Raw genomic sequence first — 10,572 nt, forward strand, 5'->3', positions numbered from 1 at the left:
GAATCAGTCCCACTTGGTCATGTTACATAATTATGTTTGCATGTCATTTAGTTTTGTTTGCTAATTATTTCATTGAGGGTTTTTTATATTTATAGTCATGAAAGATACTGGTCTTTGGTATTTGTTTTGTAATAGTTTTGTTTGGTTTTCTTATTAGAGATAATGCTGAGCTCATAGAATGAGGAAGTGCTTTCTCTGCTTCTGCCTTTGGGAAGAGATTGCAAAGAATCTTCCTACCATTTTTAGGTTGCTATTTTCTTGGTTCAGCTTTTGCTTGCTGGTTGTGAATTTTTGACTGCCTTCCTGAGTTTTGATGACCTTGATTCTGAATTTTATGTTTTTATTTTGATGTCTCTGTGTCTGAGCATGGAGCTGCTTACTTCCCATTTTATTGAGGCCATTGCTGATTTTGTAGAAGATTCCCAGCCTACAGGTCTGCCATCCACGATGCCCCTCAACCACTCTAAAATTGGTTTGTGACACGTATTTCCTAAACGTAACTACATGTCTTTTGAGTGTATCAGGCATTTTTTAAGCCATAAATGTATCCTTCATTGTTCAAAATTTTGCCCAGAAATCTACTCACACAAATTTGCAGTTTAATTCTATGCATTTTATGATTCATACAATTTTTTAAAGATTTATTGATTTACTTGAAAGTCAGAGTTACACAGAGAGTAAGAGAGGCAGAGAGAGAGAGAGGTCCTCTATCTGCTGGTTTACTCCTCAGTTGGCCGCAACGGCCAGAGCTGTGCCCATCCAAAGCCAGGAGCCAGGAGCCTTTTCCAGGTCTCCCATGCAGGTACAGGGGCCCAAGGACTTGAGCCATCTTCTGCTTTCACAGGCCATAGGAGAGGGCTGGATTGGAAGTGAAGCAGCCGGGACAAACCGGCACCCATATGGGATGCTGGCACTGCAGGTGGCGGCTTTACCTGCAACGCCACTGTGCCAGCCCCAATTTATACAATTTTGAAGATAACACATTTATCAAATATTTTAATGTTATATTTGCATTAATCTACAACTTCATCACCTATAACAGTTACCTGTGTTCTATCATCCAGGCCCAGAGCTATTGCCACAAATGGTGGGTGATTTTTATTCTAGTATACTGCTATAGCTACTACTTTCTTTGTAAATGGGCCTTTATACAAGAATGTTAGAAATTATTATAAAATTCAGTGTCAATTTACAAAATATATTTGTCAGTCCATAAGTGGCCAATTCCCATAATTTGGGTTTAGCTTAGTAGAACTTAGCTCTAATGTTTGGGTCAAGCCTAGGTCTACATCTCATATTTCTGACCTAGCTTGGGCCAGTGGCTACCCAAGGCATGTTCTTCTTAGAGCAGAAAATAGGAACACAGGGTCACAAACCCAAAGTATGCATGCCTTTCAAATTATTTTTGCAGCAACATAAAGTTAGTTTTTAACTTTATTTTCCATACACTTTAAAATTTTTCTACATATTTCCAGCCCCTATCAGGGACATGCATTCAGATATCCCCTTGGATATAACAAGTCACATACCCATTCATCAATCAGTGGAGTGAGGATGCCTATATTAGGAGGAGAAGCAATGTTTGATAAGCAGTAAATCGAACTCTTTATCAGTTACTACAGAGCAGCATGATTAGAGTTACAGCAATATATTCAACATATTTTGTTTTCCTACTGGATGAAAGGTCTTCAAAATGTTCTCACATTTTTAAGAGATTCTTGTTTATTTGAAAGGCAAAATGGGCCAGCGCTGCGGCTCAGTAGGCTAATCCTCCACCTGCAGCGCGGGCACCCTGGGTTCAAGTCCCTGTCGGGACGCCGGATTCTGTCCCGGTTGCTCCTCTTCCAGGCCAGCTCTCTGCTGTGGCCTGGGAGTGCAGTGGAGGATGGCCCAGGTCCTTGGGCCCTGCACCCTCATGGGAGACCAAGAGAGGCACCTGGCTTCTGGCTTCGGATCAGCGTGGTGTGCTGGCCACAGCGCGCCGGCCACAGCGGCCATTGTGAGGTGAACCAATGGTAAAGGAACACCTTTCTCTCTCTCTCTCTCACTGTCCACTCTGCCTGTCAAAAAAAAAAAAAAAAAAAAAAAAGAAAAAAAAAAAAGAAAAAAGAAAAAGCGCTTTCTGTTGAGAAGATTGAGCTTTTATTGCATTAATTATTTCCTAGTAAGCATACCTGGATTTTAATAATGAGAATAATTTGTGTTTTCATTGTTTAAATTATTTGAGAGGAAGAAAGAGACAGAGAAGAGAGACAGAACTCCCATTTCCTGGTTCATTTCCTAACTACCCACCACAACCAGGTTGAAGCCAAGGGCCAGGAACTTAATCCAGGTCTCCCACATGTTTGGGAAGGACCCAAGTACTCTGGCTGTCACCCCTGGCCTCCCAGGGTGTATGTACGTAAGCAAGAAGCTGGAATCAGTTGAGAGCAAGACTGAAGAACCTGGGCATTCTGATACAGAATGGCTTAACTGCTAGGACTTCTCCATGTTTTGGTTTTAAAAATCTTTCTATATATGTTTCCTTGATGAATTTAATTGATTCTAATATTTCAGATCAAGATTTACTAGGTGTGTGTTTGGGGGCCTAATAGAATTTATTGGAGATTATCAGAAGATTTTAAAAAATGACCATTTGTGGACTCCCGGCAAGATGGCGGAATAGGAAGGGAGCACACTGATAGTCTGGGGAGAGATAGTTTAATAAAAGTGGAGATACTGCAGGTTCAAGGAAGAGTAGGGGAGGCAACAGCAGAAGAAACTCTTCCGGAACGCGTGACTCACAGCGGACCTGCGTGGACAGCGTGGGAGCCCACAGTTTGGGACATCAGCGGCAGACTCAACACACCAGCGCTGGAACGCGAGGTGAGCCGAACCTCAATAGCCCGAGACACCGGCAGGCAAGCGGAGAGAGGAGACTAGAGGGAACGACCCCCCGGGGGGGGGAAGTTCACAAGGCTAACTGGAAGAGAGAGAGAGAGAAAAAAAAAAAAAAGGGGTGACTAGTACGGACACGGGTTTCTCTCTCTCCGCTCACCTCTCAAGGGCGAGCAAGACAAAGAGCAGGCGCCATCTTGGACATACGTCATAAGCAGAGCGACCTCAGGTCTGCACCGGCCCTGAGCCTAGCAGAAAAACCTGACTCTGGGCGGGGCGAATTAACAGGAGATTAGGAGCTAGTAAATTTGTGGTGCTACTGAACTGAGACTATGAAAAAAGAGACCGTGGGGGAGAGAACTCATGGAATTCACGTGAGCACTCTCCAGGGACGCTACAATTCCGTAACTTTGGCAACCCAGTGGGAGGCTGAAGGAGAATTTGAGCCCACTCTGAGGGCCGAACAGATTCCCTGTGGGGATCTTGGGAAAGAGCTTCCGATCTCTGGCTCCTGTGGGTATATCATTTGCCTGCTAACTACCTCCAATTTCATTCAGCTGTGCGGAATTACTTCCCTTTTGAATCAAAAAAAAAAAAAAAAAAAAAAAGAGAGAGAGAGAGATTTACCACGCCTAACCTGGGAGTGTCACCTTTGGCACACCAAACAGAGCTCTCAGGCCACACCCATCTCAAGCCCTAAGGCTCCATCAAAAACAGATAGTCCACTTAATCTAGAGTCATAGTATAACAAGAAAAAGCACCACAGTGAAGAAACCAAATATCTCCAATATGCCAAATAACAAACGCAAAAACCGAGGTAATAAAAACAAGGAAGTCACCATGACGCCCTCAAATGAAAAAGACACCCCAATTCAAGATTATGAAGATGATGACATAGAAGAAATGCAAGAAGCAGATCTCAAAAAATTGATAAGAACATTAAGAAGTTCTCAAAAACAAATTCTGGAACTACACAAATCCTTAATGGACAAGATAGAAAATCTCTCTCGTGAAAATGAAATATTAAGGAGGAATCAAAATGAAACGAAACAACTAGTACAACAGGAAACTGTGATAGTGACTGAAGTGAAGAATTCAATAGATCAAATGAAAAACACAATAGAGAGCCTTACAAACAGAATGGGTGAAGCAGAAGAGAGAATATCGGACTTAGAAGACAGAGAACAGGAAAGGATACAGTCAGACCAAAGAAAAGAAGAGGAAATTAGAAATCTGAAACATATTGTCGGGAATCTTCAGGATACTATTAAAAAACCCAACATTCGGGTTCTAGGAGTTCCTGAAGGCATGGAGAGGGAGAAAGGATTAGAAGGCCTATTTAGTGAGATATTAGCAGAAAATTTCCCAGGTTTGGAGAAGGACAGAGAAATCCTAGTACAGGAAGCCCACAGAACCCCTAATAAACACGACCAAAAGAGATCCTCACCACGACACGTTGTAATTAAACTCTCCACAGTGAAACATAAAGAAAAGATCCTAAAATGTGCAAGAGAGAAACGTCAGATTACTCTCAGAGGATCTCCAATCAGACTCACAGCTGACTTCTCATCAGAAACTCTAAAAGCTAGGAGGGAATGGCGAGATATAGCCCAGGTACTAAGAGAGAACAACTGCCAGCCCAGAATATTATATCCTGCAAAGCTATCATTTGTGAATGAAGGTGAAATAAAGACTTTTCATTGCAAACAGAAATTGAAAGAATTTGTTGCCACTCGTCCAGCCCTGCAAAAGATGCTTAAAGATGTGTTACACACAGAAACACAGAAACACGGTCATCAATATGAAAGAAGGTAAAGGAAGGAAACCAAGGAAGGAAACCTCACAGCAAAAGATCACAGGGAATTCAAAGCATATATTAGAACTTATCTTTGGCAAATGGCAGGGCAAAGTTACCACTTATCATTAGTCACTTTGAATGTGAATGGCCTGAACTGTCCAGTTAAAAGACACCAATTGGCTGATTGGGTTAAGGAACAAAACCCATCTATATGCTGCTTACAAGAAACACATCTTTCCAACAAAGATCCATACAGACTGAAAGTGAAAGGCTGGAAAAAGATATACCATGCCAACAGAAATGAAAAAAGAGCGGGCGTAGCCATCTTAATATCGGACAACATAAACTTTACCACAAAAACTGTTAAGAGAGACAAAGAGGGACACTATATCATGATTAAGGGATCAATTCAACAGGAAGATATAACAATTATCAATGTATATGCACCTAACTACAGGGCACCAGTTTATCTAAAAGATTTATTAACGGACTTAAAGGGAGACTTAGACCCCAATACAGTAGTACTGGGGGACTTCAATACTCCACTCTCAGAAATAGACAGATCATCCGGTCAGAAGATCAACAAGGATACAGTAGATTTAAACGACACTATAGCCCAAATGGATCTAACAGATATATACAGAACTTTCAATCCTACAGCTAAAGATTTTACATTTTTCTCAGCAGTACATGGAAGCTTCTCTAGGATTGACCACATACTAGGCCATAAAGCAAGTCTGAGCAAATTCAAAAGAATTAGAATCATACCATGCAGCTTCTCAGACCATAAAGGAATGAAGTTGGAAATTAGTAACTCAGGAATCCCTAGAGCATATGCAAACACATGGAGATTGAACAACATGCTCCTGAATGAACAATGGGTCATAGAAGAAATCAAAAGAGAAATCAAAAACTTTCTGGAAGTAAATGAGGATAACAGCACAACATACCAAAACTTATGGGACACAGCAAAAGCAGTGTTAAGAGGAAAGTTTATATCAATAGGTGCCTACATCAAGAAATTGGAAAGACACCAAATAGATGAGCTTTCAATTCACCTCAAGGATCTAGAAAACCTACAGCAAATCAGACCCAAATCTAGTAGGAGAAGAGAAATCATTAAAATCAGAGAAGAAATCAACAGGATTGAATCAAGAAAAACATTACAAAAAATCAGCCAAACGAAGAGCTGGTTTTTTGAAAAAATAAACAAAATTGACACCCCATTGGCCCAACTAACTAAAAAAAGAAGAGAAAAGACCCAAATCAATAAAATCAGAGATGAAAAAGGAAATGTAACAACAGACACCACAGAAATAAAAAGAATCATCAGAAATTACTACAAGGACTTGTATGCCAGCAAACAGGGAAACCTATCAGAAATGGATAGATTCCTGGACACATGCAACCTGCCTAAATTGAACCAGGAAGACATCGAAAACCTAAACAGACCCATAACTGAGACAGAAATTGAAACAGTAATAAAGGCCCTCCCAACAAAGAAAAGCCCAGGACCAGATGGATTCACTGCTGAATTCTACCAGACGTTTAAAGAAGAACTAACTCCAATTCTTCTCAAACTATTCAGAACAATCGAAGAAGAGGGAGTCCTCCCAAATTCTTTCTATGAAGCCAGCATCACCTTAATTCCTAAGCCAGAGAAAGATGCAGCACTGAAAGAGAATTACAGACCAATATCCCTGATGAACATAGATGCAAAAATCCTCAATAAAATTCTCGCCAATAGAATGCAACAACACATCAGAAAGATCATCCACCCAGACCAAGTGGGATTTATCCCTGGTATGCAGGGATGGTTTAATGTGCGCAAGACAATCAATGTGATACACCACATTAACAGACTGCAGAAGAAAAACCATATGATTATCTCAATAGATGCTGAGAAAGCATTTGATAAAATACAACACCCGTTCATGATGAAAACTCTAAGCAAACTGGGTTTCGAAGGAACATTCCTCAATACAATCAAAGCAATCTATGAAAAACCCACAGCCAACATCCTATTGAATGGGGAAAAGTTGGAAGCATTTCCACTGAAATCTGGAACCAGACAGGGATGCCCACTCTCACCACTGCTATTCAATATAGTTCTGGAAGTTCTAGCCAGAGCTATTAGGCAAGAAAAAGTAATTAAAGGGATACAAATTGGGAAGGAAGAACTCAAACTATCCCTCTTTGCAGATGACATGATTCTGTATTTAGGGGACCCAAAGAACTCTACTAAGAGACTATTGGAACTCATAGAAGAGTTTGGAAAAGTAGCAGGGTATAAAATCAATGCACAAAAATCAACAGCCTTTGTATACACAGACAATGCCATGGCTGAGGAAGAACTTCTAAGATCAATCCCATTCACAATAGCTACAAAAACAATCAAATACCTTGGAATAAACTTAACCAAAGACGTTAAAGATCTCTACGATGAAAATTACAAAACCTTAAAGAAAGAAATAGAAGAGGATACCAAGAAATGGAAAAATCTTCCATGCTCATGGATTGGAAGAATCAATATCATCAAAATGTCCATTCTCCCAAAAGCAATTTACAGATTCAATGCAATACCAATCAAGATACCGAAGACCTTCTTCTCAGATCTGGAAAAAATGGTGCTGAAATTTATATGGAGGCACAAGAGACCTCGAATAGCTAAAGCAATCTTGTACAACAAAAACAAAGCCGGAGGCATCACAATACCAGATTTCAGGACATACTACAGGGCAGTTGTAATCAAAACAGCATGGTACTGGTACAGAAACAGATGGATAGACCAATGGAACAGAATTGAAACACCAGAAATCAACCCAAACATCTACAGCCAACTTATATTTGATCAAGGATCTAAAACTAATTCCTGGAGCAAGGACAGTCTATTCAATAAATGGTGCTGGGAAAATTGGATTTCCATGTGCAGAAGCATGAAGCAAGACCCCTACCTTACACCTTACACAAAAATCCACTCAACATGGATTAAAGACCTAAATCTACGACCTGACACCATCAAGTTACTAGAGAACATTGGAGAAACCCTTCAAGATATTGGCACAGGCAAAGAATTTCTGGAAAAGACCCGGGAGGCACAGGCAGTCAAAGCCAAAATCAACTATTGGGATTGCATCAAATTGAGAAGTTTCTGTGCTGCAAAAGAAACAGTCAGGAGAGTGAAGAGACAACCGACAGAATGGGAAAAAATATTTGCAAACTATGCAACAGATAAAGGGTTAATAACCAGAATCTACAAAGAGATCAAGAAACTCCACAAAAACAAAACCAACAACCCACTTAAGAGATGGGCCAAGGACCTCAATAGACATTTTTCAAAAGAGGAAATCCAAATGGCCAACAGGCACATGAAAAAATGTTCAAGGTCATTAGCAATCAGGGAAATGCAAATCAAAACCACAATGAGGTTTCACCTCACCCCGGTTAGAATGGCTCACATGCAGAAATCTACCAACAACAGATGCTGGCGAGGATGTGGGGAAAAAGGGACACTAACCCACTGTTGGTGGGAATGCAAACTGGTTAAGCCACTATGGAAGTCAGTCTGGAGATTCCTCAGAAACCTGAAGATAACCCTACCGTTCGACCCAGCCATCCCACTCCTTGGAATTTACCCAAAGGAATTTAAATTGGCAAACAAAAAAGCGGTCTGCACCCTAATGTTTATTGCAGCTCAATTCACAATAGCTAAGACCTGGAACCAACCTAAATGCCCATCAACGATAGACTGGATAAAGAAATTATGGGATATGTACTCTTTAGAATACTATACCGCAGTAAGAAACAACGAAATCCAGTCATTTGCAACAAAATGGAGGAATCTGGAACACATCATGCTGAGTGAAATAAGCCAGTCCCAAAGGGACAAATACCATATGTTCTCCCTGATCGGTGACGACTGACTGAACACCAAGAGGGAAACCTGTTGGAGTGAGGTGGACACTATGGGAAATGGTGGCTTGATCAGCATAGCCCTGACTGTTAATGAACAACTTAATACATTATCCCTCTTAGTAGTTTTTTTTATCTGTTCTACTTAATATGACTGGTTTAGATCTGTAATTGATGCACAGTTATTCTTAAGTGTTGAAAATTAACTGAAATGTGATCCCTGTTGAACATGGTGGTGGGAATGGGAGAGGGAAGAGATGTATAATTTGGGACATGCTCAGGCTGACTTGCCCCAAGTGGTGGAGTTGGAAGCATACCAGGGGATTCCAATTCAATCCCATCGAGGTGGCATGTACCAATGCCATCTCACTGTTCCAGGTGATCAGTTTCAGTTCATAGTTGGTCATGGTGAAGGGACTGGGAGTCAAAGGGAACACATAGACAAGTCTAGTACCTGCTAACGCTAACTGATAGAATAAATAAAGGGGAGAGTGATCCAACATGGGAAGTGAGATACTCAGCAGACTCATAGAATGGCAGATGTCCTAAATAGCACTCTGGCCTCAGAATCAGCCCTAAAGGCATTCGGAGCTGGCTGAAAAGCCCATGAGAGTATTTCAGGCATGGAAAGCCAAGACACTCTGGCAAAAGATCTCTGTGAGTGAGATCTCAGTGGAAAGAACAGGTCATCAAAGAAGGAGGTACCTTTCTCTGAAGGGAGGAGAGAACCTCCACTTTGACTATGACCTTGTCTAAACAAGATAAGAGTCGGAGAACTCAGAGGGCTTCCATAGCCTTGGAAACTCATGACTGGAGCATAGGGAGATTACTGATGCCATAGACAGGAGTGTCAATTGGTAAAGTCAACAACAGGAGTCACTGTGCACTTACTCCTCATGTAGGATCTCTATCCTTAATGTGCTGTACATTGAGATTTAATGCTATAACGAGTACTCAAACAATATATTTCACTTTGTGTTTCTATGGGGGTGCAAACTGTTGAAATCCTTACTTAATGCATACTAAACTGATCCTCTGTAAAAAAAAAAAAAAAAAAAAAAAAAGAAATTATCAATTCCCAACTTGACTCTCACTGGGATTAAACATGACAATAGGTCTGCTCTGATTTCATCATCATTTAAAAAAATCATCTATTATTTTTCACTTTATGTTTCTGTGTGGGAGCAAACTGTTGAAATCCATACTTAATGTATACTAAGCTGATCTTCTGTATATTAAGATAATCGAAAATGAATCATGATGTGAATGGAAGGGGAGAGGGAGTGGGAAAGGGGAGGGTTGTGGGTGGGAGGGACGGTATGGGGGGGAAGCCATTGTAATCCATAAGTCGTACTTTGGAAAATTATATGCATTAAATAAAAGTTTAAAAAAAAAAAAAAATGACCATTTGTTCTTTCAAATATTTTAGCCAGCTTCTGTTCTAGTTACTTAAGATAATGCCAGGATAAACATGAGGATACTTGAAACAGTTCATGCCAAGACAGAATTGTAATTTTTTTAAAAGATCTATTTATTTATTTGAAAGAGTTACACGGAGAGAGGAGAGGCAGAGAGAGAGAGGTCTTCCATCCGATGGTTCACTCCCCAGTTGGCCACAACGGCCGGAGCTGCGCTGATCTGAAGCCAGGAGCCAGGAGCCAGGAGCTTCCTCCGGGTCTCCCACATGGGTGCAGGGGCCCAAGGACTTGGGCCATCTTCTACTGCTTTCCCAGTCCATAGCAGAGAGCTGGACTGGAAGTAGAACAGCCGGGGCTTGAACTAGCGCCCATATGGGATGCTGGCACTGCAGGCCAGGGTGTTAACTTGCTGTGCCACAGTGCCTGCCCCACCAAGTTAGAATTGTAAACTTGGTTTGGTATAAGAAAATTTTTATAATCCATGCTCAGTTTTTTCATGATATACGTGTTCCATAAACTTTTTGGCAGCTCCACATATATACAGATTTTCTACTTGCATTCTGATTG

Source organism: Oryctolagus cuniculus, chromosome 13 (genome assembly GCF_051225735.1).
Source record: "Oryctolagus cuniculus isolate XC-2025 breed Fujian yellow rabbit chromosome 13, ASM5122573v1, whole genome shotgun sequence".
In the NCBI taxonomy this organism is placed as follows: domain Eukaryota; kingdom Metazoa; phylum Chordata; class Mammalia; order Lagomorpha; family Leporidae; genus Oryctolagus; species Oryctolagus cuniculus.